Here is a 24,431-nt window from a genome sequence, read left to right as displayed (position 1 = left end):
GAGATCCAAAGACCCGTGTTACTGTTCAGATACTTATGGGCATGACTGTAACATTTAGTCTGACAGCCAAAAAGCTCAATTTGTGTCTCATTAAACCATAGGACCTTCTTCCAGCTGATGTCAGAGTCTCCCATGTAGCTTCTGGTAAAATCCAGCTGAGATGTCATGTGCGTTTCTTTTCACAGCTTTCTCTTTGCCCCACTCTCCCATAAAGCTGAGACTGGCAAAGCTCCCAGGCAACATTTGTTGAACGCACAGTCTTTGCGATGTGAGCTACTGTAGCTTGTAACCCTTCAGAGTTATCATAGGTCTCTCGGTGGCCTCCCTCACAATTCTTCTTACACAATTATTTTTGTACTCTTGAAAGATTGGTGTGCTAAACTCTTTCCTTTTCTTCATGATTGATTTAACTGGATTCTAAGGGATATTTAGTCAGTTGGGTATTTCATTTTATTAATTGATTTGTGCTTTTTAATCGCCTTTCCATGGAGTTGCTTGGAATGTTCTTTTGTCTTTTTTGTGTCAATTTAGGCCACCATACTAATTCTCCACAACTTGGACTTTCCTGATAATATGCAATTATACTGCAGTCAGTTTAACCCATGACTACAGACAGGAGATCTCTATTGAACTACTTATGTGATTTTTAAAACCAATTTGTTGTATTAGTATTTGCACAATCAAACTATTTTGTGTTTTATATTTATAATTAGTTTAGATCATTTTGATGAAATCTTTTTTAATTTAATCGGTGCCATAAAAGTCAAGTAAAATCCACTGCCATGCAATGTTGTATAAACATGAAAAATTCAAAGGGGTGAATACTTTTAATAGGCACTGTAGATATTACTTTGTGTTGTTTTGGTTAGCATTATTGTCTTTTGTTTTTTTCTTGGCTTGTTCACAATCTGCGTAGAATCTGTATCTTCCTTATATGTTCATATATATTACATCTGGTTAATCCTGTTTCCTGTCCATGCTGGTCGGGTTATTTTCTATCTCAAATTGGCTCAATGTCAGTGTAGTCATGACCGTGTCTTCTGATGAAATGATGTACAGTGATTTGCTCTTGCCCTGTGTTTGTGGTATAGCGGGTCTGTGGCCTAACATTTTACGGACCCACTTTTAAATAAATAAATAATAACTGGCTCAATCTCTGTGTGTTTATGCATGCTCGCTTGGTGAGGTAATTGGGGTGAGACACACTTGCATTTGAGGGTGTGATCTGTCTCAGTTGCTTCATCAGCCTTCTGCAGTGTGCGACTGAGGTGCTGCCCCCACGGAGGCATATAACGGGGAGCCGGCACAAGAAAGTGGGGAAAAAGAATGAGAAAGAAAAGAGAGCAGAGAGCCATGAGAACAGCATGATAGGGAAGAGACAGGATGAGCCAGCCAGTGCGGCGAAGGGCAATGTGGGTGTGAGGCCCACAAAGGAGCGAAAGATCGCCACTTTAGAGGCAGATCATCTCTGCTGAATATTGTTGAGGAGTGGGGGTGATCAAAAGGGAGTCCTACCCCTGAGATCTGGGATCTGAGGTACGCCAGGGGAGCAAGAGGGAAGATGGGAGGACAACTGACCCTGAACGGTCTGGCTGAACCCGCTTATGGTAGCTAAGATGGGGTTGGAAGGTGAGGCGCTACTGCAGTAAAGAGATCATGGATTCATGTCCCAGGTTCTGACTTTTTGGTAGCAATCTGTGTAGTGAAAACAGCGCTATATAAATGTAATAAATTATTATTATTATTAATATTAGTGTCTCTGCCATCTAGGCAGAGAGCTGGGGAGACAGAGAGAGTTGCGCTGTGCTCATCAGACTGAGCATGAAGGACCCGATGACTGTTGGTTTACTCTCGTTTTAATTCTGATTTTTAACCTCACAGATTTCCACTTGTTTAATTGGATTATTTATTTTTCATTGAGCAGTCCACTTTGTTTTGAACACTGTTTTGATTTTTGATTTTTTTTTTTTTAATAAGAGCACTGGAGCACTGGAGCACCGACCTCTTGCTTTGTGTGTGAGTGTCCTCATCTGCTGGGTCATCCCTTGGGTACGCAATCAGTGCTGGTGGGTTCCAGAGGCCCCTGGGATGCAACCTCAAGCGTCGAGCTGACCCGTATCGTGACAGTGCCTGATTTTGCCCAGACCTGCTCCCATAATCCTATAAAAGTAGAAACAAGTAAACACTTTCCAGGACTACATTTGAACACAAATTGTGCTAAGACATCCAAGAATCTTATTAGATGTCATTGAAATCATGGAACATCTAGCCGACTTCCAGGCTGTCCAGGCAGAAAGGAGAAATAAAAAAAAGCTGGCATGGAAAAAAAAAATTGAGTTGGTGCTCATAGCTTTTGTGTTTCAGTGGCTTTCATTATACAAGCTTCTTTAATGATTCACGTGAAGGAGGGTCTATTTATTAGCTTCTTCTTGTTATGCTTAATGCACAGGACGCATTTGCATAAGGTCTGCAGATGTTGCATGAGGATATGAAAAACGCTGGCACCTTAATTTCACTGGCATGCCTGATTTGCTTTATGTATGAAGGTCAAGCATGCTGATAGGGATCATACTCTGTTATAACGGATTATTACCAACAATCTAAATGTTGAATTCTTTGTAATTGTAAGTCTGTGCCAGAATGAATTTTGCAAAGGCACAAAAAATAAGTGAAGCCTATCGTGACAATTTTTGTAATGGTTTATATATGCTAGGAAGTCACACATTAAAGCAAAAGCAGAATTCTTCACTAAAAATCTATTGATTAGTGCACCACTTTGTAATGACCCCAAGGTTATTGTTTTAAATTGAGCTATGATCTATATTTTCCTTTTCTTCTTTTTGTAAGAAAGATAAAATGAATCAACATCATTGCCATGGGGGCGGACTGTAATTTACTGAGTAGAATGGGTGTTCCCAAAGAGACTGTAAAGAGCACTGAAGACACAGCTTGCTAGCAAGCCCATAAAAAAGGTGAAGAGTTAATTAATTTATTAATTTCATTTTTATAACGCTTTCAAATGTCACCAGAACTGTGTTTAAAATACGGAAGTACACCTCCTCCATAAAACTAAGCCATTTAATTATGAATAATCTCATTTCCTCAGCATTGATCGGTGCTCCCCTACAGCTGCCCCGCAGAAATCTTCCATTATTACCAGGAGAGTAAAAACAATTGAGTACCTGAGGCTTTCTGATTAAAGCTGTGATAAAGGCAAACTGGTTTAGTGGGTTGTCTTTAACATGACAATTGGTTCTCCTTCACGTCCACTGTTTCTTTCTTTCTTCCTTTCTCTCTCTCTTTTTTTTATCTCAACTGTGTCAGCGTTAAACAAATTCTCAGATAACCTGACTGTGACAGTGGTCATGGGAAATTAGCTAAAGCTGTCAGCTTCCAGCACCAAGATGTTTTTGTCATGCAGAGGTGATCTCCATTCCTTTGACTGTTTATGGGAATGTATTTCATATTTTTGTTAAAATGTTTGCTTTAGAGACTTTTTTTCCATGTATATCTGTATACGTTCATGGAGGTGTGTGTGTTTGAACACAAACAGAAAAAGTATTTAGAGTTATCAGATGGCATGAGAGCTATTTTTCTGAACACGTGTCTTTCTGTGACAAAAATTTCCATTACTCCTGCAAGTGAACTGAATGGAAATCTTCAAAAAACATACTGGAAAAAACATGCTGCAAAAAGCTGTTTGCCTTTTTTTATCCTTCTTAATAGCATTTGCGCTTGCTTATTCATGAAAAGCTGAAAGGTCTGTGTATCAAATTATAAATCAAAGACCCACCATTTTAAGTACTAAGTGCCAACTGGGATAGCATGGTAGTGTAGCGGTTAATGTTGCTGTTTTACAGATCCAATGTCTTGGCTTCTAATCTGGCACCAGGTCATTGAACGTTATCCTCATATCTATGTACATTTCCTCTAGCTGTTCTCCTTCACATATCCCTTAAAATATAAGTTGGGCTAACTGGCAACTTTAAATTATTCCCATATGGGTGTGTGCATGGCAATGCCCTGCAGTGGACTGGCATCCTGTCCTCGGCTGTGTACTGTCAGAATGGCAGCTAAAACACCAATGATCTCATAAATGAGAACAGACCAGAAGTCAAAGCTAGGACAGATTGATAAATTGAGTGGTCAAAACCAAATCAGCATATTAGAGTCAAAGGCGAAAAATATCAGGCAATAAGTTTAAGCCTCAGTAAACTACCACAATATAAGACACAACAGACGTTTGGAGGTTTTCGACACAATCTTGAATAAAGTTCTGAATGAATTTCTGATTTATTAACATTTGACTTTGTGATTTAACAGACTGAAACCTTCAGGAACACAACCTCAGCAACTGGCCAGTATATCCTTGATGAAAAAGCCACAAAATGCTGGCAACCCTGAAAAATGAAATGGTGCCACAAAATAAACAAACAATAATATAAATATTAACATTATTTAAATACAATATTATGCACAAAATAAAAACAGATTCTGATTCTACATGGCTCAAAACTGTGGGAAACCTTGAAGCTGGAGAAAGAAATTATCTTAAGCACAAAAAATATTCCAGTTCTGGCTGGTTCTTGTATTACACCCAAAGCTGATAGCATATCCCAATTTACAGCACACATAAATTGGATTAAGCAGGTCTGAGAATTTTATTTTATGTATAAATTGCAGCTCCTTTTTGTATTTTTTTTTCAGATCAGTTGCATGTTGTTGCTAGCAACATTGTTCTGTTGTTTTGTTGCTACCATGTGACAAACTGAAATGTAGTCATGTGGCATCTTTGCCCAGAGCGTATTTAAGATGACAGTGCACTACTCTCAGCAGCCAAAATTTTGGATTAGTGAACAAAACTTTTACGGTTCTACTTAAAGGGAGAGAGAGCTTAGGAGCAGGTGCTGATACAGTGCATTGCTGCACCCACCACATGACCCAGATTAGGACCCGAGTGCAGCCATACAACGGGTGACACCTCAGCACCACACTAGTTTAGATGGAATTGAACCAGTGTGAGGTTTTTTTTATGGTTGGCTGGAGTGCCAATTCTGCCACCAACCCCCATGTTTTCCCTGCAGGTTGGAGGGCCTACTTGCAGGGCTGGATGCAGATTAACATCATATCAAGGATGGAGCCTTGGAGTAAGTCTCAATTCAGGGAGCTGGGACCATGTGTGACGTTTGTGTTGTGGATCAACTAGAGTTACTGCCCTGGCTTAAGTTTATTTCTATTTTTTTTCTTTTTTGTTTAAAAATAAGATTTTCTTTATTATTAATTCAGGTTTGTTGTTATGTTATATTATGTTTTGCTTTGTTATTGCATTGTTTAAGTATTTATTTTCTAAGTATTGTGTTTAATATTCTTTGACTTTGTTCTTTATGTTCTGTGGGTGGAACCCTGACATCACTACTAAGGGACCACCCAAAACCTTTAAATTGAGGATGAAGAGACTGGTCCTTCAGAGTGTCTTTGCTAATTGTGGTTTTTGGATTCAATAGCATTTTCTATGTACTGTTCCACTTTTCTGGTTTAGCGAATTATTGCTTTTGTGTTTGAATTTAGTCTCTAGATTATGGATTGGACTTGATTGCGCTGGGTTTCCTGTTTAGATATATATTTTTTTTTTTATTTATTTATTAATTTTATTACAATCAATACATAGCAATCAAGTTTTTACAAAAAAAAGAATTATGCTAAGAACAGATCGATCCCCACCCTTGAGAGAGAGAGCAAGCCAAACGGTGTAAAATTTAAGGCTTTTAAAAATACCTAAATCAACAAATTCTCTGTGCTTTATAAAATCATTTCAAAATATTACTGATTAGATCCTGCCATGTTTTGAAAAAAGTCTGCACAGATCCTCTAACTGAGTATTTGATTTTTCCAATTTTAAATAATATAACACATCAGTTTCCCACTGACTTAAAGAGGAGAGTTTGGGTTCTTCCAGTTTATCAGAATAAGTCTGCGTGCCAACAGTGTAGTGAATGCAATCACAGTTTGTTTGTCTTTCTCCACTTTAAGACCCTCTGGAAGAACCCCAAACACAGCTGTTAATGGGTTAGGAGGGATTGTGAGTCCAAGACTGTCTGAGAGGTAATTAAAAATTTTTGTCCAGAATAATGTTAATTTGGAGCAGGCCCAGAACATGTGACCTAGTGAGGCTGGGGCTTGGTTGCAACGTTCGCAGGTTGGATCATGCCCTGGAAACATTTTGAGAGTTTTAGTCGAGACAGATGTGCTCGATATATAATTTTGAGTTGTATAATTGTATGCTTTGCGCATATGGAGCTTGAGTGAATTCTCTGCATTGCTACTTTCCACTCCTTTTCTGATATATTAATTGAGAGGTCATTTTCCCAGTGTCCTCTTGGATCTTTGAAAGGAAGGGATTGTAAAAGGATTTTATATATTGTAGAGATGGAGTCTAACTCCTTGAAATTGAGCAATAATTTTTCCAGCGTGGATGAGGGTGCAAGATGAGGAAAATCTGGAAGGTTCTGTTTAACAAAGTTCCTGATTTGAAGATAGTGAAAGAAATTTGTAGCTGGAATGTTAAATTTGGAACGTAATTGTTCATAGGATGCAAAGACGTTGTCTATATAAAGATCTCTAAGCAAGTTAATTCCAAATTTTTCCAGATATTAAAAACTGCATATGTTTGTGAGGGTTGAAAGAGGTGGTTCTTTTGCAGGGTGCCACAGAAAGAAGCTTCTCCGTCTTAAAATGCTTTCTACATTGGTTCCAGATTCTAAGTGAGTGGAGCACAATTGGGTTATTAGTGTATTGCCGATAACGTGTGTTTATTGGAGCACAAAGCAAGGAATACAAAGAAGTACTGCAGGATTTTACTTCTATTGCGGTCCATGCCTGTGTATGTTCTTCTATTTGTGTCCAGGTTCTTATCGACTGTATATTTGCGCCCAGTAATAAAACTGGAAGTTAGGTAGAGCCATGCCGCCTTCTGCCTTTTGTCTTTGTAGGGTCGCTCTTTTGATGCGTGGATGTTTAGAATTCCAAATAAATGAGGTTATTGTTGAATCTAATTGCTTAAAGAACGATTTATTAATGTATATTGGTATGTTTTGAAATAAAAAGGAGCTTAGGAAGAATATTCATCTTAACAGTGTTAATTCTTCCAGCTAGTGTGAGATGAAGGGTTGACCATCTATGCAAGTCTTGTTTAATTTTTTCCATACAGACGACGAAATTTTGTTGATAAAGAGCTTTATGTTTACTTGTGATGTTTACCCGAGGTATTTAAACTGTTCTGCAATGATAAAAGGAAGGGTGTCTAATCTAATATTATATGCTTGCGAATTCACGGAAAGAGTACACTTTTATTCAGATTAATTCTGAGACCAGAGAGCTTTTGAAATTCTGTGAGTGCTGCTAAGACTGCAGGCACAGAATTTTCTGGATCCGATATATACAGTACCATGTCATCTGCATATAATGAGATTTTCTGTTCCAGTCCTTCTCTGCTAATCCCCTTTATCTGATCAGTATTTCGACAATGTATTGCCAGTGGTTCAATGGCAATTGCAAACAGCAGTGGTGACAAAGGGCATCCTTGTCTTGTGCCACGTTCTAGTTTAAAGTAGTCTGAGCAAATGTTATTGATGCAAACTGAAGCTTCTGGGTTAGTATACAGTAATTTAATCCATGCACAAATGTTGGGCCAAACCCAAACTTCTCCAAAATAGTAAAAGGTATTTCCATTCAATCATGTCGAATGCTTTTCTGCATCCAATGATAATAATATTTCTGGGGTGTTTGATTTAGTTGGTGAGTATATTACATTAAACAGGCGTCGAAGATTTGAAGATAAGTGTCGGCCCCTAATAAATCCAGTTTGGTCTTGTGATATTATTGAGGGAGCACTTTCTCCATCCTTCTAGCTATGATTTTAGAGAGTATTTTAACGTCGTTATTCAGAAGTGAAATTGGTCTGTATGATGCACATTGTAATAAGTCCTTATTTTGTTTTGGAAAGACAGTGATTAGTGCTTGGCGAAAGGTTTGTGGAAGAGATTGGTTATCTCTGGCTTCTGTAAATGTTGCTAATAGGAGGGAGCTAGCTGAGCGGAGAATTTCTTGTAAAACTCTGCAGGGTAGCCATCAGGGCCTGCTGCTTTTCCACCTTGGAGTGACTTTATAGCATCCAGTAATTCTGATAATGACAGAGGTTTATCGAGCTCCTCCACACTAATAGCGTCAATTTGTGGTATCTGTAATTTATCCAGAAATGCATTAGATTGTATATTGTCTTCTTTAAACTCAGTAGTATATAGGGATTTATAGTAGTCTCTAAAAGTGCACATTATATTTTTGTGTTCGATGATTTTATCTCCATTCGTGTTAGTAATTACCGAGATTGCGTTGCGCACTTCTTGCTTGTGAATTTGTTGCGCTAAAAGCTTATTAGCTTTCTCTCCATGTTCATAATAATGATGTCTGGATTTGTAAATTAGTTGTTCGGTTTCTTTAGTTGTCAAGAGGTTTAATTCTGAATGTAGAGCCTGCCTCCTCTTATGTAGAGTCTCGCTTGGTAGTCTGGCATGTTCTTCATCTATTTTAGTAATTTCGCTTTTTATCTCTGCTACTTTCTTCGCGGATTTATTTCTGTGGGAAAGATATGAGATAATCTGTCCTCTTAAGAAGGCCTTAAGAGTTTCCCAGAGTGTTCCTGCAGAGATCTCAGGGGATGTATTTGTCTCTAGAAAGAATTCAATTTGTTTGGATATAAATTCAGTACAATTCTCGTCAGCTAATAGAAGCGGATTGAGACGCCATCTGCGGGGTGAGTGTATGGGGCTTAGTAATTTCAGCTCCAAGATCATCGGAGCATGGTCTGAAATAACAATAGCATCGTATTTACAAGATTTAATCTTAGGCAAGAAGTTATTATCTATAAAGAAGTAATCAATCCTTGAGTAGCAATGATGTACTGGTGAGTAGAAAGAATATGTTCTTGAATTTGGGTTTAAAAACCTCCAGGGATCTGATAAGTTGTGATCAGTTATAAACTTTGTAATTATCTTTGCGGTGTTAGTTGCGTTCCCCTGTGGAGGAAGTCTTATCTAAAAGTGGATTTAGAACACAATTAAAGTCCCCAGCCATTATAAGTTTATGAGTGTTCAGATTGGGAATGGATGCAAATAAATTTTGTATAAATTCCTTATCATCAACATTAGGTGCATAAACATTTATCAAAATCATTTTACAGTTAGATAAGTCTCCCATGACCATCACATATCTCCCTTCAGGATCCAATACTACATCTGATGCTACAAATGGTACTGTTCTATGTATGAGAATTCCCACCCCTCTAGTTTTCTTTGTAAAACTAGAATGGAACATTTGGCCAGTCCAGTCTTTTGCAGCGGAACTGATCCTTACTTAGTAAGTGGGTTTCCTGTAAAAATACTATTTTAGCATTTAGACCTGTTAGGTGAGAAAGTACTTTCTTTCTCTTTAATTCGTGATTCAGGCCTTTAACATTCCAGCTTACGAGTTAACTGTCCCATCATGGAGACACTGATTCTGAGTTTTTGGTGTCATATTATAGTCTTAACTGGAAGTGAAATAGTTTAGGTCTTAATTTCCTATTCCCCCAAGAGTTGTTGCCATGCAGCTTATTATTACGTTGATAGTTATAATTATAAAGATTGAGATGATAGATTAGATATAGATCAAGCCTGCTCTCTTTCTCTTCCCCCCTTAACCCCCCACCCTCCCTTTTTGCCTCCCCAGGTGAGGCTAAAACCCACTTCATGCAGTCCCAGTCCTCTGACATACCCAGAGACAGAGCACGTCCAAAGCACATCAAGCCCCCATGCAGTGGCGCTTTAAGGTTAAAAGATAGAGATATCTGTTACCAATATAGTCTTTAAAAGAGGAAAAAGAAAGAAAAGAATTTTGCACTTAATATATATATATATATATATACATATATACATATATATATATATATATATATACATACATACATACATATAATCTTCATCAATTTTAGTGCATTAAGATGATATCCCCAGATAATAAACCCAGGTGATGGTGTTAAAAGATGTGTCCAAAACAAGCATAACAAGTCTTAATGCAGTAATAGCAATAACAGCAAACCAAGGGTATGATATTGAACAGTCTCATTTAGGGTACACATGAAATAATTAGAAAAGAAAAAGAGGAGGAAAACGTAATTAAGCACAATAAAACATAAACATTTAGCCCTAGTAATACTAAGTAATGATAAGTAATAAGTAAGTAATAATAATATAAGAATATGAGAATATATGCTGATAAAAACCCGTATTTTAAAACAAATAGATCAGACAGTAGATTATTAATCCTAGCTTTATCATTTACCGCCATGACTCACAATTATGTATCAGAATAGTCCCGGATCAGCTTTCTTAACTCATTTTCTGCCTCCTCCTTGCTAGCGAAAACATAGAAATGACCCTGCCATTCCACTTTCAGTTTTGCGGATACAGGAGGCCGTATTTGACATTGGCTTGCCGTAGCGCTGTTTAATATTATAGAAGGCGCGTTTGATAGCTGTTGCTGGAGAGAAGTCAGGGAAGACGCGAATGTGGCAATCTTCATATATAATATCTTCCTTTTTTTCCTGAGGAGTTCCATCACCTCTAACTTAAATGATAATCGTTCAAAACGGACTATAAAAGATCTTGGTCGGGGTCTGACGGTGTTTGATCAGCGACGCGTAAGCCGCTGCTATCTCAGATTCTGCTTTAAAGTCGCCCCCGATTATTTTAGAAAAAAGTTCAGTTGCGAATTTCACCGGGTTTAAACTTTCTCGATTCTCCGGCAAGCCTTCAATTCTGACATTATACCTTCTATTCCCATCTTCTAAAGCAGCCAGTCTGTCTCCAAGTTTTTCTCCGAGTTTTTTACATTCCGAACTGACATTTACTGCTCTTTCCTCGGCACTGGCAGCTAGATGTTCGGCTATTTCGATCCGATTCGTGAATGTCTCACTAAGATGCTCCAATCGATCAGCAAGCGTGCTCAGTTTAGCGAGTTTTTCTCAATGCGCTCTTCAATTTTACCCAGCACCTGTCGAAGTTCAAGCTGTACCTCTTGACGCAGCCTTTCATTTGCCTGTTGGATTTCCTGTCGCAGACATTCATTGGCCTGTTTCATCTCCTGTTTCCATTCCTGTTTCAGTCTCTCATGTGCCTTTGCCGTTGCTTTCTCATTAGCCTTCTCGCTTTTCTTTATATCTTGCCTGAGGTCAGCGAGCAACACTTTCAGTTCAGATAGCTCAAATGTGCCTTCTTGTACCGTAGATGAAGCAGCAGACTCTGCTGAAGCCGGTGTCCCCGCTGCTCCAGTCCCGCGTGATTGCGTAACTGAAGCCGCGGACCTCCCGGCCTTTTCCAGTTTCAGGTAATCCTCTCCAATCGGCGAGCTATCCACATCTGCACTCACGATCGCACCTTCGCTCCCCTTTTCGCTCTCAGCAGGCGACGATGTAGCGGACCGTGGTCCCGAGGAGTCTGTACTTTCGCCCATCTGATCCAGGTCTGTCTCTGAGAGGCCGTATCTCGAACTAGGGCTTGCTGATCGCAGCTTGGATGTAGCTTTAGTCTTCGATTCTTTCGGACCCCCCTTCTTGTTGGCCATGTTTATATGTGTTTACATATACTGTAGCGGTCCCTCTCGGGTTGAATAAATACAGGATATCTCAGAATAATAAGCAAATAATATGAAAAATAGCACCACTGCTAGCGGAGCTCCACTTCAGACGTCCATCTCTCGCATCGGACGAGACCAAACCGATATATCTAATGTGTTTGCCTTTGTTTATTTTTTTGTTAATGAAATAATTTAAATATAAGGAACCCTGCTTTGTGCTGTCATTTCAAGCCAGAAGGTGCAGGTTATCATATCCACTGAAGGATATTTTTGTGTACTGTATTTGGAATATTTCAAACTGTTTTAAAATTTTTAAGCCTGAGTGCCATTTTGAGCCTGTGCAGGCCTTGACGCTGGCCTTTTGCGTTTGTGGCCAAGTTGTCCGAGACATGCCAGTGAATTCCTTGTTGGGGTTTCAGATCATTTTTGAGGTCTATCACCCTTTTTGACCATTTTGTGCTTTGAGGTTTTTTGTTACTATTTTGGGCTTTGAATGCTTGGCACTTTTTGTTTTTAACTTTGATTTACCGTATATGCTCACGTATAAGTTCGGTCTTGAAACCTGAAAAATCAATCATAAAATCAGACCCAGACTTATACACCCGTTCAAATATGCGACAATTGATTTTTTTTTTTTACATCTTCTTGCTTCCTCCAATCTCACACCAGTTTCTCAGAAACATCGAATTTTGTTGCAGCAGTCAACAACTTTTTATTTAAAACCAGCTTAATATTTTCTTCTGATCGAATGCTCCATCATAGATAGGGGATGCTCTTACGATAAAGGTGTATGAGGATGTGAGAAACACACAAAATAGTGTGAACATTGTTTCAGAATAGTTTGGGTATTACTGTGTGGTAACGTAGGCACAATACAAAAAAAGGTAGTGTGTTCCATGGTTACTCTCTCAGGTGTGCGGTAGCATATCATAATCTCTTGGACCAATAACATGAGTTTTCCACATTCGACTTATACAACCGACATTATAAAGTAAAATCAAGCCCCGACTTATCTGCGGAAGAACTTAAATGCGAGTATATACGGTACATTCGTTTTGACTTTTACTTTGCCTACTGCTTTCCTGATCTATTTTTTTTCCATTTTCTCACTACCAGACTATTCAGGGCAGTACACCTGCAACCTTGGAGCTGAATTGACGGAATAAAATGTCTGGAGCAGAAACTACAATAGTTTAGCACACTGGTCGATACATTTTTAGAGCACGCCTGGAAGATGCTTGTATGAAAACAATAAGGGTACAAGAACAAAAGGAAACCAAAGCCAAAATGAGAGACAAGATTCAAGGTTGAGAGAACACCAAATTTTGACTGAAAATAACACACACAAAGTTTTGCACAAGGCTTTTTTGAGAATGTAGGTATACGTAGATTGGATAAGGACATAGCTTTCCAGGTGTCCTTTTATCCTGTTGTGTCAAATGAGCACAGGTCACAACTTCAGAGGCCAAAAATAAGCAGCCCTAACAACAGGATTAAAAAATGCCAGCGATTGAGGACCAAAAATGGCGTCCAAGGCATTACACAACAAGACACAACATCTGAATCATTGCAAAATTTAAATAATGAAAAAAACAGAATCCTCAACCTTAATAACCCCCGATACAAGTATACAGGGGGTCCTCGGGTTACAACATCTAGACATACGATGTTTCGAGTTTATAACGCTCACTCCCATAAAAACTTAAAAAAATTGAGACGTGTGTGTTTTGGCTTACGCCGTTAGCGTCATGCTTACAAACTACGTGGGCGAACTAGTTTGGTTACGCACAGCGGAAGAATACGCAGTAACGCAGCGTATGAGTGAGGGAGTTGGCAAACTAGTTTGGCTGCCTTGCAGCACAAGTGTTCTGTTTGTGTTGCTTTGTTTGGCGACTTTTTGGCCCTTATCATGGCTCTTAAATGAAATTCAGAGTCTTCAGATGGTAATGCTTTGAAGAACAGGAAAGCTGTCATGATGGAAGTGAAATTAGATATTGTAAAGAGATCAGAAGGAATAAAGGTAAGGACATTTTTTTACTCTCATTTTTTGGCATTTTTTCTGTTACTACAGTACAGTGTACAGTACAGTATATTTATGTCCTTTTCCTTTTTCTGTGGCTTAGTTGTGTTTTTATGTTCTAGATTATGATTTTACAAATGTGTTGTAAAGTAAGTCAGGTAAGTGACTTAGGCTAGGGTGTGTTTCGACTTACTGTTGTAGGAATGGAACTGTGTCATAATCCGAGGACTCCCTGTACTAAATAACAGTATAATACCCAATCATGACAACAATGTATCCCATGATCTCGTAATACAGTGGTACCTCGGTATACGTCTGCTTTGGAATAAGTCCAACTTGGTATACGTCCTGTTTAGAGGCGAAATATTTTGCTTGGTATACGACCTTTGTTTGGAATAATGACTCGTTTGCTAGAACAACACGTGTGGTATACCGGGCGCGCGCCTTCAAAAAAAGGGCCAAGTTTTAACCTGTACAGTAATCCCTCGCTATATCGCGATTCGACTTTCGCAGCTTCACTCTATCGTGGATTTTATATGAAAGCATAACTAAATATATAACGCAGATTTTTCACTGCTTCGCGGATTCTGTGGACAATGTGTCTTTTTACTTCCTGTACATGCTTCTTCAGTTGGTTTGCCCAGTTGATTTCATACAAGGGACGCTATTGGCGGATGACTGAGAAGCTAACCAATCAGAGCACGCAGTTAAGTTCTCCTGACTGAGAAGCTAACCAATCAGAGCACGCAGTTAAGTTCCTGCATGCTGAATGCAGTGTTAACCAGGAAGTCTCTTCTCGCTCATTCAGCATCAACGTGTTTCGCTGTGTAAAGAGTTGTGCTCTTTTGTGTTTATCTTTGTGCATAGTCAAGCCCTTCATTATGGCTCCAAAACGATCTGCTACTGCTTCAGGGGCCGTGCCCAAGTGCAAACGGAAGATGTTAATGATTGCTGAAAAGGTAAACATTTTGGATTTGTTGAAGGCTACGATTCTTTTTATTTAAAAAGTAGGAAAGGAATATAAGATCTATGGCCACAGTGTCCTTTTAACCAGGGTGCAAAACGAGTTGTAAGTGGATGTAATAAGGCAGTAGTCTGGATGGAATCTGCTTTAGGGGTTTGGATTGAAGACTGCCAGAAGAAGAACAACGGCAGTGCTACACAATCGCCTGAAGTGGCTTCTTTAAGGGCTGTAACACTCTCCTTTGTTGTGCAGTAAAATTAAACTCATTGTTATGAGTCAAGTCATTTTCATTTATTTCATCTAATTGCTTTTGTATTTATGTATTTTAGTATTAAGCAGTGTTTAAATTATTTTATACAACCCCATAAATGTATAATATGCCAATAACAATAGGATTTCTTTTTTCATGGGAACGAATTAATCATTTTCCCATTATTGCTTATGGGAAAAATTTGTTTGGTATAAGTCCTGTTTGGTATAAGTCCAAGGACGTATACCAAGGTACCACTGTATTAGCAAAATACCCACTGAATCAAAATATATGCATTTACACTTGGCATTTCAGAAACTTTGTGTTTCAAAATAGAGCTTATAGTTGCATTTCTGTCCTAGTGGGAACCTGGCTGGAAAACATAGGGGTCATTGGCCCTGCACCAAAACTACTGGACCATGAGTGCAATTTAGGTGACCCTGTGACCAAGAATGAAAATAGGTCCAAATTGCCAAAGTTTTAGACAACAAACTTCCTTTTCACCACTAATCTGTCTGACTATTTTCCTTCCTCCATCAAAGGTGTTGCTTATTCTGCTGTATTCTATGGTATTTAGCTCAGGGACTTCACTTATCTCCTCCATCTTACACACTTTTATCCTCTGCACTTTACATTAATATTCATTTTCTTGGTAATTACTACTTCTGTCGGGTGGCTCCTGTACCTTTTTTTCTTATTATCAGAGCACAGTACTTTTTTTTTTTGTAGACTCATCTCCTGCCAAGATCCTGTTAGCCTCCAGGTGGAAATCTCCAAAACATATTAGTATTCACTGCTGCTTTTCTCTTTTATAATTGAATCCACCTGGAGCTGTCCATAGTAAGAATTAACAATGTCTCAAATAGATCCCTTGAGCTGATATTGTATTCACTTGTGTTATTATTATCACTTTGTAATCATTAAAGCCTCCAGTGTGAGTCTGGAAGGTGTTGCATTAAGTGGGTTTAGGGGGCAGACATGGAATATGTGGATTACAGGGTGGGATTGATTTATATATACTGACGTTAGAGAGGAGCATGTTTCCTATTTAAGATAACAAGCAGCCACCTTAGAAAGGTGGACTTCTTATGTGTTGCAGGTGCAAGGATAAAATGTGTGACTACAGGGAGCTCTATGGCCATAGGCGGTCACTTGAACCTCAGAGATGCTCAAAAGTGACAACAGGAAGGAGTTTAAAATGTGGGTCTGTAGTCAAGAGGAGAGGTGGGGTGCAGGCTAAATGGCAGGAGGGAGAGATTGTTTAGTACGCTTACACAGCTCTTGAAAATTTCTGCCAATGACAATCTTGTGACCAGGAGATGAACTTATTTTAAGGAGCAAACTGTTGTATAGTCAGTTAACAGACAAAAGGTAAAAATAATTGCCAAAATCAAAAAATGAATTTAAAGTAGCAATGCAAAAGATCAAAAACCTGACTAACATGCTTTCCATAGCTAATCATACACAACAAGAGATGTTTTTTTCATGATATTCGGCAAACCGAGTACCACACAGGAAGTTCATGAAAGCTGTAAACACAATAGCCAATGCCATGAAACAGTACCCCTAAAATGGTGTTGACAGATGGAATTATTTCATGTCATTTTATAACCTGCTTAAAGCAGATTAGGGTCACGTTGGGTGCAGGAACCTATCTCAGCTAGCACAGGGCACAAGGCAAGAACAAACTCTGGACAGTTTGCCAGTCCTTCACAGGGCAACCACACAATCTCACACTAGGACCAATTTCGCATCGCCAATTCACCTAACCTGCATGACGTTGGACAGTGGATGGAAATCAAAGCACCCAGAGGAAACCTACACACACACGGGGAGGAGAACATGGAAGGCTATAAACCCTGGTCTCCTTAATGCGAGGAAGTAGTGCTACTATTTTGCACCACCGTGTTGCCCCGATGGAATTAACAAAAACTAAATGGAGCTGCCATGATGTCAAAAACATGACTGTAAATGAGGAAGAGCTAAATGATTTGTGTGAAATTGAAAAAAAGTTGAGAAATAAACAATGTATCACAGATAGTGAAGTTTGTTCGATTAGCACATATATTTTTAATGTCATCCACAACCTTTTCCCTCCATGTACAAAAGAATGGAAAAATGCATTCTGGTGCAGAGCACTGAAGGTGAGTTAAGTCTAGAGAGCAAGTACCTGCAAGCACTTCAAGGCCACTTCTTTTTTGCTACAATCTTTTGGCTAGGTATGTGGTCAGAGGTGATTCTCTGGAAGGATCCTGACTTGAATGAGCTTACAGAATTGAAGGAAGTGAGAGCAGATTTTGTAGCCTGTGACCTTCAATGAGCAATGTGAGGTGGAACCGACGGCATATTTCTGTAGGCAAGGAGGTTGCATGGGGCAAATGAGAGTGGATGGAAGAAGCCATGAAAGTGTGAGGCAAAAGAACAAGAGGTCATTTGAGGAAGGATACAATGGTTCTGGGAGCAGAGTATCTCTTAAGGAGCAATTGTACTTGCTTTTCATCCCAACCTCAAAAAACTCATTTTAGTGAGATTTGAATTTTGCAATTTAGAATTAATTTAAAGTGAATTTTATTATACAATTTCTCGTATTAGGAATTTGTTAATTTTCACATACCCCTTGGGGTCAGAGCAATTTCAAAACTATGTAAAACAAAGCTTTGGTGTTTCTCTCATCACTATTTACACATTTATAATACTCAAAAATAAACAATAAAAACTAACACTATTAATTGGGAATAAACACATGAATTAAAAATAAGATGAATGAAAGAGAGAGAGAGATGTGTTGAAATGGAAGAGCGTTTTTAAAGTTTTTAGAGAAAGTAAGCTGGTGATGTGATCCCAACACACCTGAGATTGATCTTTATTACCTTGTGCTCGCCTTGTAATTATTTCATCCTTTTGTGCTTTATTTAACAAACACATCATTTACATGAGAACTGGTATTCCTTGGTATTACTCTGCATGTTGATACAGTAAATGGCATGGGGTATAAAACTACACAGAAAAAGAGAGTATTGCAGTAGTGATGGTAGAGATGAAAGGGTACAAGATATCTGGATAGATTCAGGGTTGTGCTTTTAAAATCAAGCAACCAAAGTTGAACCTCATAAGTGAAAGAACAACCAAACAGAACTGTCAGTCTGGACTTAACATATGTACAGATGAAGCCTAGAAAGAGTGCACCAGAGAGTCTGCTGAGAGTTGTGAAGGAAGGTTTGGGAAAATAAAAACAGGAATGTCTAGCAAGTTTACATGGCATAAGCTGCCTAAACAGGTATTCTGGAAAAAACCTGTTAAAAGAGTAGCCAGAAAACTCTTACAGCTCATATGTAGTACTTCATGTGATTAAATACTATAAATAATGTTTTACCCAATGCATACTGTATTTGATCTTCCTTTAACAGTGTAAAACCCAATAAAGAAAATTTAAAGTCTATCAACTTAAACATTTTTATTTATTAAAAGTACAATTTTATAGATTTCTTATTAAGAATAGTGTGTGAAACTTTAACTTCCAGCGCCGCATCCGAGTGGCAGCCTTTCCAGCAGCTCCATATATGACTTTATCTTTTTACCTTTTTATCTCTATTTTTCTCTATTTCTCTATTTCACTGATCACTTCTACCACTTTCTTTTGTGTGGAATTGCTCCCTGGACACTTTTTACTATTTTACTATTTGACATGGATTTTTACACTCCGAGAATCGCCTATTCAAGTAGTCAGCTTAAAGCACTGAGAAGAAATGCTTATGCCGGTGTGGTTCCTTATTTACCTGACGAGGTAAGAAGACAATATCAGGGCAGCCGAGCCGGTGCAAAGATAAAAGATAAGATTAAATCGAGACAACTTGAGAGAAAATGGCGTTATAAACCGTTGGTGCCTTCTGTGATCCTCGGAAATGTAAACTCACTACCAAATAAGATCAACGAACAGGCTGTGCTGGTGAAAAATGTCAGAACCTACAGAGAATGCAGCTTGCTGTGTTTTAGTGAATAGTGGCTAACGTTTACCATCCCAGATGCTAACATGGAGCTACCCGGGTTTAGCACAGTTAGAGCGGACAGAGACACAAGTACCTGCGGAAAGAAGAAAGGAAGAGGACTCGCTCTCTATGTCAATACAAAGTGGTGCAACTCAGGACATGTAAACGTTAAAATCTCCACTTGCTGCACGGACATCGAACTGTTGGCCGTAAGTCTGCGCCCCTATTACTTGCCCAGAGAGTTTGGACAGGTGATTGCTGTTATTGTTTACATCCCCCCTCAAGCGAACACGGAGATGGCGAGTGACATCATCCATTCCGCAGTTGCTAAGTTACAAACGCAGCACCCTGAGGCACTTGTGCTAATCGCTGGAGACTTTAACCATGTAATGCTGGACAAAACATTACCTGCCTTCTCCCAGTATGTGGATTGTAACACTCGGGGAAACAGGACTATCGACCTACTGTATGCAAACGTTAAAGACGCATACAGCGCCACCCCGCTGCCTGCCCTTGGGAAAGCAGGTCATAACCTGGTTCTGCTTCAGCCTCAATACAAACCAAGAGTGAGGGCGCTACCTACAACTACACGCTCATTCAGGAAGTGGTCCCTTGAGGCAGAGCAGGCTCTGAGAGACTGATTTGGAACTACAGACTGGGATATATTGCTTGGGTCACATAGTGAGAACATTGAAGAGGCTGTTGACTGCACAACTGATTACATCAACTTCTGTATGGACATTGTAGTTCCAGTAAGAACAGTATGCTGCTATGCTAACAACAAGCCATGGGTTACAAGTGACATCAAGGGCCTTTTGAACCAGAAGAAAAGGGCTTTTAAAGGTGGTGATCAGCATGAGCTCAAGTGCGTGCAGAAGGAACTCCGAGTCCAGCTCAGGGCGAAAGAGCAGTACAGGAGAAAGCTGGAGCAGAAGTTGCAGAACAACAGCATGAAGGAAGTGTGGGATGGGATGAAGATTATCACTGGCTGCAGCTCAAGCGGGTGCCGCCATCGAGACAGACGTGGAGAGAGCAAACCAAATGAACAACTTCTTTAATAGGTTTGATCACAGTAACCCACTCTCACCTCGAGTACTGCATCCTCCAACCATCCTTCTGCTGATACCAGCATAGGTGAGACATCCCCACCCACAATTACAGCAGCCCATGTGAGCAGAGAGCTGAAAAGACTTCATGCCAGCAAAGCAGCGGGTCCAGAAGGTGTATCGCCACGACTGCTGAAGGCATGTGCGTTGGAACTGGGGAGTCCTCTACAGTGCATCTTCAACCTGAGCCTGGAACAGGGGAGAGTCCCAAGGCTTTGGAAAACATCTTGTATCACCCCTGTCCCAAAGGTATCACGTCCTAGTGAGCTGAATGACTTCCGGCCTGTTGCTCTGACGTCACATCTGATGAAGACCATGGAGCGGCTGCTGCTTCACCACCTGAGGCCACAGGTCCGTCACGCCCTCGACCCTCTGCAGTTCGCATACCAGGAGAAGGTGGGAGCGGAGGATGCCATCATCTATATGCTAAACCAATCCCTCTCCCACCTGGACAGAGGCAGTGGTGCTGTAAGAATTATGTTTTTGGACTTCTCTAGCACCTTCAACACCATCCAACCTCTGCTCCTTAGAGACAAGCTGACTGAGATGGGAGTAGACTCACACCTGGTGGCATGGATCGTGGACTATCTTACAGACAGACCTCAATATGTGCGTCTTGGGAACTGCAGGTCTGACATTGTGTTCAGCAATACAGGGGCGCCGCAGGGACTGTACTTTCTCCGGTCCTGTTCAATCTATATACATCAGACTTCCAATATGATTCGGAGTCCTGCCACGTGCAAAAGTTCACTGATGACACTGCTGTTGTGGGCTGCATCAGGTGTGGGCAGGAGGAGGAGTACAGAAAGTTAATCAAAGACTTTGTTAAATGGCGCGACTCAAACCACTTACACCTTAACACCAACAAGACCAAGGAGCTGGTGGTGGATTTTAGGAGGCCTAGGCCCCTCATGGACCCTGTGATCATCAGAGGTGACTGTGTGCAGAGGGTGCAGACCTTTAAATATCTGGGAGTGCAGCTGGATGACAAATTGGACTGGACTGCCAATACTGATGCTCTATGTAAGAAAGGTCAGAGCAGACTATACTTTCTGAGAAGGTTGGCATCCTTCAACATCTGCAGTAAGATGCTGCAGATGTTCTACCAGACGGTTGTGGCGAGGGCCCTCTTCTACGCGATGGTGTGCTGGGGTGGCAGCATAAAGATGAAAGACGCCTCACGCCTGGACAAACTTGTTAAGAAGGGAGGCTCTATTGTAGGATTAAAGTTGGACAGTTTAACATCTGTGGCAGAGCGACGGGCACAAAGCAAACTCCTGTCAATCATGAATAATCCACTGCATCCACTTAACAGTGTCATCTCCAGACAGAGGAGTAGCTTTAGTGACAGATTTTTGTCACTGTCCTGCTCCACTGACAGACTGAGGAGATCGTTCCTCCCCAACGATATGCGACTCTTCAATTCCACCCAGGGGAGTAATTGCTAACATTAATTTTATTTTAATTTTTTTCATTTTTTCATTTTTATTACTATTTAATTTAATATTGTTTCTTTGTATCAGTATACTGCTGCTTGATTATGTGAATTTCCCCTTGGGATTAATAAAGTATCTATCTATCTATCTATCTATCTATCTATCTATCTATCTATCTATCTATCTGAAAATAATTGGCTTAGTGGGATTTGCAACTTGTCAGAATTCTTAACACAGTGATTACGGTTTGAAGACAATCATCACAGCATTTTTTAAGATGAAGGGTTACCCTGTATTATGTATTCTTACCAGCACAAATTTTAAAAAATATACAGTAATCCCTCCTTGATCATGGGGGTTGCATTCCAGAACCCCCCACGATAGGTGAAAATCCACGAAGTAGAAACCATATGTTTGTATGGTTATTTTTATATAATTTAAGCCCTTATAAACTCTCCTGTTTATAAATATTCCCTGCACAGTTATACAGCATAAACCCTTTGTATTCTCTTAGATATTAGGTAAGATTCATTGAAATTATGTATGTAAACACACTGTTTATATACAGTAAAACCTAAATATTATTTTAAAGATATCGAGCGTCTCCGATATCACATGTTACAGACATTACGATAGACCACAAGCAATAAATACGTACAATGCAAGAAAAATTGTATACAGTAAGTGTGTGTACAGTGACACTAAACGTATGTACATGTACTAAGTACTGTAAATAGAAAATTAATTCTGGTTACTCACCAACAATGACACGACGACTTGTCCGATAACGATGAGTTTAATTTTACTGCACAACAAAGGAGAGTGTTACAGCCCTTCTAAAGGAGCCTCTTCAGGTGACTGTGTAGCACCGCCGTTGTTCTTGTTCCAGCAGTCTTCAATCCAAATCCCTAAAGCAGATTCCATCCAGACTACTGCCTTATTACGTCCATTTACAACTCGTTTTGCACCCTGGTTAAAAGGACACTGCGGCCATAGATCTTATATTCTTTTCCTACTTTTTAAATAAAAAGAATCGTAGACTCATTGATGCTGTAATGGCGTCCTACAGTGGTGTAGCTTTTCCCTTCCTTCAACATATCCAAAACTTTTACCTTTTCGGCAATCGTTAGCATCTTCTGTTGGCGCTTGGGCACGGCCTCTGAAGCAGTAGCAGGAGCAGATCATTTTTGAGCCATAACGAAGGGCTTGACTACGCACAAAGATAAACATAAAAGAGCACAAAAGTTAACTCTTTACACAGCAAAACACGTTAATGCTGAATGAGCGAGACGAGACTTCCGAGGCCGCGGAATCGAATTCGGTGCTCCATCGCTGAGCCAGTCAGCACACAGGAACTTAACTGCATGCTCTGATTGGTTAGCTTCTCAGCCATCCGCCAATAGCGTCCCTTGTATGAAATCAACTGGGCAAACCAACAGAGGAAGCATGTACAGGAAGTAAAAAGACCCATTGTTTGCAGAACCCGCAAAGCAGCGAAAAATTCGCGTTATATATTTAAATATGCTTACATATAAAATCCGCGATAGAGTGAAGCCGCGAAAGTCGAAGCGCGCTATAGCGAGGGATTACTGTAACAAGCTAGTTCATATTCCAGATTTAATTGCCTATCAAGGCTCACCAGAAAAGGTAGCAAAAATAAGATTGGCGTTGGCCAATATACCAGACAACATGGGTAATACAAGTCATACTGCCTGTATTTTTAGTGAATATCTGAGTTTTGTGTATGTTTATATTTTTTGATACACAATCCACAAACATGGCTATAGTCACAATTCTCCACACATGCAGTAGGGCCCAGAGAAACCACTCAAGTAGACTTACTGTGCCTTCTGTGACTTTACCAATTCTTCTTTCGTATCCTCTTTTATTGATCCAGATGGGGTGACACTAGAGGAGGAGAGTCTGGTCATTCCTAGGTGTACAAATTCTCTTTATTTCTAGCAGTTTCTGTGGAATGAGTCCCATACTTACAGATTCTGATTCCTTCATGACGAGAGACAGAAGCAGATCATGAGGTATTTAGATTTCTCCCCTCTCTCCCCAGTGGCATTAAAAAACACCTCACTTTCAACCTATTGCACCCTACCCCAAAATAGGATATTATTAAATACCACCACAAACATTTAATTCTAGGCATAGTCAATATATTAGACCTATATTTGCAAACATTTCTACACACGTTTATGACACAGCACTACGACATCAACCTAAGATGCTTTTTTTTAATTCATAATCAGATCTCAGGTATTTCCCTTTGCCATAAAATGTAAACTGGGGTGGATTAGGCTGCTGGAATGGAGGGCAAATTCATGCGTTTTTATTTTTGCATTGAACATTTGTCTGATAATCTGACTTAAACTTTCCCTCAGTGAATCAGTGTGATGAAACAAGCATAAAGAAACTACAAATTAATATAATCTCATATTTAAAACAGTCCCTACTAACTCATTCAATGAGTGCATTACAGAAGAAAAAAATGAAAAAAGCCTTAAATCTTCTTGGCAAGGGATTGTGTGGAATTACATCATTACATAGTTATATTAGAAAATGGCTTACAAGCTTTCACATTGTGAAAGTGGAGCTTTTTATTGAATATTCTTTTGAAATGTATTAATAATTATTCTTCGTACTCATATATTTGACACAGTGAATTATATAGTATTTCAAAAGATGGTTATATTTGCATTCTGTCACTTACAGCTTTTAAATTTCTAGTGTAGGGTACAGTTCTACCAAATGATGTGCAACATAACTAATAAGCTTCCCTCAGTAATTGAGCTTATTAGTAAAATATTTGTACTTATCTAGAAAAGCATAACTTCTTGTAATATATGAAAGTGTCCTTGTGCTGGGTGGTGCAGGCCTGTTTATGGCTGAGGGGCTAAACCAATTTTCCCTGCAGTGTTTTATATACCATACCCTTGGTTTTATGTGCATGCATGTGCAGACTGAACTCTCCAGTTTACTGATAGAGCTTGAAG

The sequence above is a fragment of the Polypterus senegalus genome, chromosome 7, assembly GCF_016835505.1.
Source record: "Polypterus senegalus isolate Bchr_013 chromosome 7, ASM1683550v1, whole genome shotgun sequence".
Classification (NCBI taxonomy): domain Eukaryota; kingdom Metazoa; phylum Chordata; class Cladistia; order Polypteriformes; family Polypteridae; genus Polypterus; species Polypterus senegalus.
The sequence above is the reverse complement of the archived record's forward strand: the minus strand, read 5'-3'. Positions refer to the sequence as shown.